Genomic DNA, 7,074 nt, shown 5'->3' with positions numbered 1-7,074 from the left:
GGTATTGCTAGGTAGTGCACCTTGTGGTCTCTCGAAGAAATTTTGGGCTAGTTGATTTCGTTGTTTTTCAATGTTTTGAATACTAGCTTGTTGATTTATAAAGTTCGATTCCATTTGTAGGAATTGATCCGAGTTCCTTTTTTCGGTTTCGGAGATGAGGCGTGAAACAGTGTCTTCAAGCCTCTCTCTCGTCCCCCTTGTTGTTGTTGAGAGAAATTTTGTGACTCATTTCTTGGTTGTTGTTGAAAGTTTGTTCGTTGGTTTTGGTTTTGTTGGTTACTACTATTGTCGGGTTCCCTCCAACCAAGGTTAGGGTGGTTACGCCATCCTTGGTTGTAGGTCCCCGTTGGGGGACCCGACGACCTAGGTCTATTATCAATGTAGTTTACCATTTCCGTTTGATTATCCATTTCTTTCATACAACTCCAATTTTCATGTGACCCACCACACCCTTCGCAAGCCATAACCGAGGCTGTTTTTACCATTTCTAACTTTATGATTTTTGAAGATAGGGCCTCGATTTGGGCTTGTAAAGAGGTGTTTTCGTCCAATTTATGGGCGGCTGGGGCAATAGATTTTGTGCCTCGAGGGGTGCCATTGAAAATTGTTTTGAGCAATTTCCTCAATTTGATTATAAATTTCATTTGGGCGACGATTACCTAGGAGTCACCCGGAGCTAAAGTCGAGTGTTTGTCTTGTGTGTGGCAACAAACCATTATAGAAAATGGATACTTGTTGCCACACTGCGAGACCATGATGAGGGTATTTTCTTAATAGCTCCTTGAATCTCTCCCAAGTTTCATATAAGGATTCCCCGTCTTCTTGTGAATATGTATTAATTTCAGTCATTAATTTAGCGGTTTTAGAAGGCAGGAAATACTTATATAGAAACTTTTGGGCAAGTTCATCCCAAGTGTTTACCGAACCAGTTGGGAGGGTGTTAAGCCAAGCCTTAGCTCGGCATTTTAGTGAAAATGGGAACATTAGGAGGTGGATGGCGTCGTTTGATGCTCCTGTAAGTCCCGAAAATACGGATCAAACAACGATATCAAACGATCACCAAGGATGGGCGGAATCCAAACTTGATGATGATCAAGAAATCAAGAACACAAAGATGAAGATTTGAATATACTCAAAGGCTTGAAGTTGCATACAATATTAATTGTCTAATACAACTTTCTAAAACCAAACAACCAACCTTTTGCCCCTAATTATCATTTCCTATTTATAGTAAGGGGTTTCCCCCAAAACCCTAGGCCCATTATCCCTAAGCCCACTCTAATACCCCCACTTTCTAGAATCTTGGTCCACTAGCCTATTAACCTACTAATCCATAAACCTATAGGGCCTAACAATCTCCCCCTAGGTTTACTGGATTAGTTGCTCAATTCGTTAGGAGGACCACAAGGCAACGGAGCCGGATCAGCAAACACACGATTCTTGATCACGATCTTGAACTTCTTTTCCAGCTTAGCTTTCAACAGATGTCAGCATACCCGCATCGCTTTGTAGTTGCTCGATCGTCTGATCTTTGCTTGATTTTTGAGCTTGCAAAGATGAGATCTGAGCTTCTTCCAGGGCAGCATCTTGTTTCAATACAATCACTTTTCGCTGCAACTTCGCTACATCAACAGCCGTATCATCATCACTATCTTTTTCTTCAATAAATTTCAATTTGTTGACTGCAAAGCGCATGGCTGCTTTATAATGCTCAGAGAAGTCGGCACCACTGGAACTTCCTACATTGAACCTGATGCTGCTTGAGCTTTCTGGTTGCAAATGAGTTGTTTCAGGCAGATCGAGATCGAAATCGAATTTTTAATCAAAATCGAGATCTTGCGTGCTTGTTTCTTGAGTAGCAGTAGTGACTTGTGGATCGGTGGGCATAGTAGGCTATGGTTCTGAGCTTGGGCCAGTAGAATGATATCAGGAGCTGTTTCGGTTCTTCATTTCTTGTTGGATGCTTCTTCAGCATCATTTGTCGAATCATCTTCATTTTCAGGAATAGATACGGAAGGAGGGTTTCCGACACTATCCTTCAAGGACTCAATCAGGGCTTGTAAATTTTCAGCAGTAACGTCGATTCTCGAACGGGTTTCTCAACTTTTCAGATGCAATCACTTCCACTTCACTGTCGGAATTGGGTTCTTCTTCACTAGAGTCCGATTCTGAATTTGAATCAAGTGTCTCAGCTTTCTCGTCAACACGTGTATATTGCATGTCACGTTCTTTTGGCAACTTTGGCATTCAGAGGGATTTGGTTTGAAAAGTATAGAAACCTGCAAACCTTGTAATTCGAATAAGTGGTCCGGAAAGACAATGAGAGAATCCGAAATGAATTAGGAGATGAGATTAGTTCGAAATGTGACTTGAAAGAGAGAATGATTGCCAATTAATAGTGTTTTGGATTGGGCCTGAGATCAAACGGCCAAGCCCCAACTCGGAACAATGGGCCGGATCTGATTCGTGTTATCCACGACAGTGGGCCCTAATCCGAAACAGTGTGTCAGACTATTACTTTAATGATTTGCTTTTTCATGACAGAAAACATCTTTCTCAAAATCAACGATCCAACCAACCGAGCAACCTTTTTAGCAAAGAGATAATCAAAACAAAACAAATTAATAATAGAAAACTAATGGAGGAGTAATAGAGGGAGAGCCTGCCATGGGATCAAAATCGTTTTCGAACTGATTAAGGGACACTTTTCAGCTCTTTGTTTACTTAGGCTGGTCCACGCAATTGTTGATATGTTTGTCCTCTTAAATCCACCGCTCAAACTTCAACTTTTTGCTTTGTGATACGCTTTTAGGTAGTTTTATACTGTGACATCTGTGTGCCCCATTCCAAGGCATACCCCCGCGATCAAGGTAAGCACAACGGTTCATCGTAGCAGGTGAGTATACTGAGATCATCCTTTTATTCTATTTTTTATTTTTCAATGCCAGACTTCCTGGTGAACAGGTCAGTACTTCCGTACAGCAGAGAGACCAAGGAAGATCTGACGAGAGCCCTTTTATTCTATTTTTTTTTTATATTTTTATATTTTTTTACAACGCCAGACTTCCTGGTGAACAGGTCAGTACTTCCGTACAGCAGAGAGACCAAGGAAGATCTGACGAGGGCTCTTTTAGCAAGATATCTTGACAGTGCCCAGGTCTGCATATAATCTGGATGCAACAGAGGGACAGCCCGGATGATACATCAGTATAAAGACCCGAAACTTCAGATGTTGGCTATCTATCAACGCAGGATTTAAGACCATGAAATCATACACCGTTGGTCTGTTACCCACGAGATGTCCAGTCTATTATGTTTGTATCACTTCTGCTTCTTTTGCTTTTCGAGCGGCAGACCTATCAACACATCGCTGTGGATCCTAGCCTGTTCAGCTTCAAACCTTACATGTGTTAATCAAGTTCTTTAACACGAAAATTCATTTCATTTCCCAGCAACTTTTTCTCCCCCTCAAATGATGTGTATGTACATATATGTTTTTTTTTTTTACTTTCCTCCCCCTCAAACAATGTGTATGTCCCTCCCCCCCCCTAAATTTGTGCATCACACTTTATGCGCAAATTTACTTATTTATTTACATTAGAATAGAAACCTTGGTTTTTTTTTGATCGCTCAGTCGGTGATACGTGTCATTTTCAAAAGATCTACAAGCACATTGAATCTCGAGATGCTAACAGGTTTTGTAAAAAAGATCTACTGAATTAGCATCAGTATGGATCTGTTTAAGTTTAAACAACCCTCTGTCATAGCAATCTCAAATAAAACGCACCTTGATATCAATGTGCTTGGTTTTAGAGTGAAAATAGGGTTTTTGATAATTTGGATAACGGCAACCTTATCAAAATAAGTAGTAGAGTTTGGATAAGTCAAACCGTAATCCTTGAGCTGGTGTTGTATCCAAAGAACCTGAGAGCAGCAGACAGCAGATGCTGTAACGCACTTTGCTTCCGCTGCAAAAGTGAGCTGTTGCTTCGTGCAATGCCATGAGATGAGACTGTCCCCCAAGAATTGGCATCCAGCTGATGTATACTTCATATCCCTGTTTTGACGAACTTGTGTGCCCAGCAAAATTTTCACTTCTCTCAACGAGCGCCTTTCGAACTTCTTTCTCATCACCAATGCATGTTCCTCATCATGATCCGGACCTTTAAGTTGCTCGAAGCAACTTTCTCATACCCGATTCGCTGTGGGATTGTGCACCAGCAACTTCCTTATGCTATACCAGATTGCTCCCCCTCATTTGATGCAGTAGAGTTATTGATCACCGGTGGATCTACAGTGCAGTCTGAGAGAATTGCTCCCAGAAACAGAGAAGTTCCTTGAATGTTTGAGAGTCCTGAGGAGACTTCAGTGTTACGTACTGCACCATCAGGGATAGCTATAGCAGGTTCAGAAATCGACTTCTGAATAGTCGAAGAATGAAGTTGCGAGCCACTCTTGGTGAAGAGAACCTCCATTCTTTTGTCGCACATCAGAGATACGCTCAAAGGTTGTGCTACAGATCAGGGACATAATTGACGTCTTGAGAAGGTGAGAACCCCGTTTCTGACAAAGCCCTTCATGGTAATTCTTCCAGTTTCCTCTCCCGCGAAGTTGACAAATCCATCGTCGAATACCTTTTTTTTGTTATTCAACTGGGATAAGTCTTCTGTCACGTGTCTGGAACAACTACTATCGATAAACCAAGGTCTAACGATTGCCCTCCATAGCCGTTCCTACACACTTAGCGGGATTAATTAGAAACTGGAACCCAGGCCATTGTTGACCTGAGTTGACCATCGCTATCAGTGTATGAAACCAAACGAAAAATCATATGACTCTTAACATCGCCGGTGGTTTTTGGCGATGGAGTGGATGTTGATGGTTGTGAACACGGAGACTGGGATCCAACAGGAGTTTTAGGTTTCCAATTCCTAGTGTCTGAAACACTTTCATTTGTTGGAAACACTTTTGTTTTTCTTTGAAACCTGTTAATGTTTGAAAAATTTTTGTTCTCCTGTTTGGCAAGATTCCAGTCTCTGTCAGAAGGCTTTGCTTTGGGAGGACCATTTTTGGTAAAGTGAGAGGGCATGGCCTTCTGATGGTACATGTTCCTAGAGTAGTAGGGACGATGAACACAATTTCTTGCGATGTGTCCCGGAATTCCACAGTTAAAACATGCCTGCCCTTTTGAGAAAAAGACATCTAGTTCGGCTTGCGTTATTCTCGAGAACTGATCACGTCTTTTCCATTCATTTGACACTGAGTGCTTTGGAGCGTGCTTGTTCTTGGAGGAACCCGCTTTACAGCTGTCAGCACAAGAGTCAGTATCGACAGCTTTACCCTTCAACTTAGGTTCAGTTTGCATGAGAGACGGGTTTTCCTTTTGAATTTTCTTTTTCCGTGGTCTTCTGTTTTTACGTGATCGTTTCTTCTTTGAAGGAGCAGATTCGGTAGACTTTGCTTTATTTGAAATGCTTTCTTCCGAATCTGATCCTTTGGGATCGAGAGTTGAATCTTCTGTTGAATTGACTTTCACAGATTCCTTTTCCTCAGAAACTATGTTCTCAGGAGTTTCTGCAGAATTGGTTTCCGCAGATATCTCTTCTTCAGTTTCATCAGTTGAATCAACTGTTGAATTGATTTCTGTGGATCCATTTTCTTCAGGCTCCAAGATCTCATGAGTTTCCTCAGAAATGGTTTCTACGAATATCTCTTCTTCAGCTTCATCAACCTCTGAGTTTCTGACATCAGCTGATTCTGGTTTCTCACACGAAGAGCAATCTATGTTTGAAACTGTTTGACTCTCTTCGGGCGTTGCACTACTTGGTTCTGAGTGTTTTTCATACTCAAAATTCCCAGAAGCGCTACGTTCATCATCTGAAGTACCAGAATCTGCAACTTGAATGTCCGGTTCATCAGGTGATCCCTGTTCATCAATTTCTTTACCAACACTGTTAAACACATTAACTTTCTCATCTTTATCCTGTTTAGAAGTTTCTGATGTATCAGTTGATATTTCAGGCACACTAGAATAGTTGATCGAATCACCGGAACTGATTTCCGAGTCACTTGAAACAGGTGTTTCAAGTTTATCAGTCGATACATCAGATTTTCCTGTTAAAGCATTTTCGTAACGATCATAATCTAAAACCACAATACCTGAATTATCAGTTTTAATTGGAATACCCCGACTCTCAGCATACCAAGACATAACACAGTTCCAAGCGTAATGATCGGGTTTAGTAGCATCCGAATCATCAGCAACATCAGCAACGATTGAATGTGGTTCATCATCCATTGCAGACTGCTCTTCAACTGTCATTGATTCTGCACATGAGCTAGAACAGTTATTATTTTCTACAGAATCACAATCAGAATTCGACAAAATTTCTTGTGGCTCATTTGCGGATGTTTTCACTGGTTCTGTTTCATTCTCTGTTTCATTTTCCTTTTCAAATTTGCCTGCCGATTCATTTGAGCAATTTTGATCCGCATTCTTAACAAAATTCATTGGTTTTTGAAAATCAGCGGGTCTGGCATTCTTTGGTTTGAAAGGCTCCCATGTAACATAATCACTCGGTTTACCATAAATCAATGTATCATAATTTTCTTGTTCCTGCTCAGTAGTAGGCATTCTTGAGTAATTATGATTATATGGCGGTGGAACCTGTTTGTAGCCCAAACCCTTACCCTTATTTTCTTTATAAGCAAGTTGCACATCGCACAGATTACGAACAGTGTCGCTGGAAGTATCAAACCTTTTAATGTTTAACTCGTTTTGTTTATACTTTCCAGTGAGGAGCTCTAGCTCACCCTTCACAGAGTCACATTCAAGAGTTTTAACTGTGAGTCTATGTTTATAATCGTGAACCCAACATTGCTGTTGATTCACGTCTCTGTGAAGTTGAGCTATGTCCTTCTTAAGTGCGTCAATCTTTTCATAGAGAATTTTCTTGTTCTCTCGAAGACCGATGTACTTTGCCATGACACTGTTGTAATCATCCATCATTTTAGAATTGAGTGCCCTCAGTTGTGCAACCCTATTCCTGCAAGGTTCAGTACACAACAGATAGT

At 41.0% G+C, this 7,074-nt stretch overlaps 1 non-coding gene across 1 annotated transcript; it reads left to right on the top strand.

Annotated features, from left to right (window-relative positions):
* The first annotated feature begins 748 nt into the window (after window positions 1–748).
* Window positions 749–855, top strand: LOC118490804. The gene has a single exon (XR_004890029.1). It is a non-coding gene; the product is annotated as a small nucleolar RNA R71 (small nucleolar RNA).
* The last annotated feature ends 6,219 nt before the right edge of the window (window positions 856–7,074 follow it).

Source organism: Helianthus annuus, chromosome 3, assembly GCF_002127325.2.
Source record: "Helianthus annuus cultivar XRQ/B chromosome 3, HanXRQr2.0-SUNRISE, whole genome shotgun sequence".
Lineage (NCBI taxonomy): Eukaryota > Viridiplantae > Streptophyta > Magnoliopsida > Asterales > Asteraceae > Helianthus > Helianthus annuus.
This window is presented reverse-complemented; position numbering and strand designations above follow the sequence as displayed.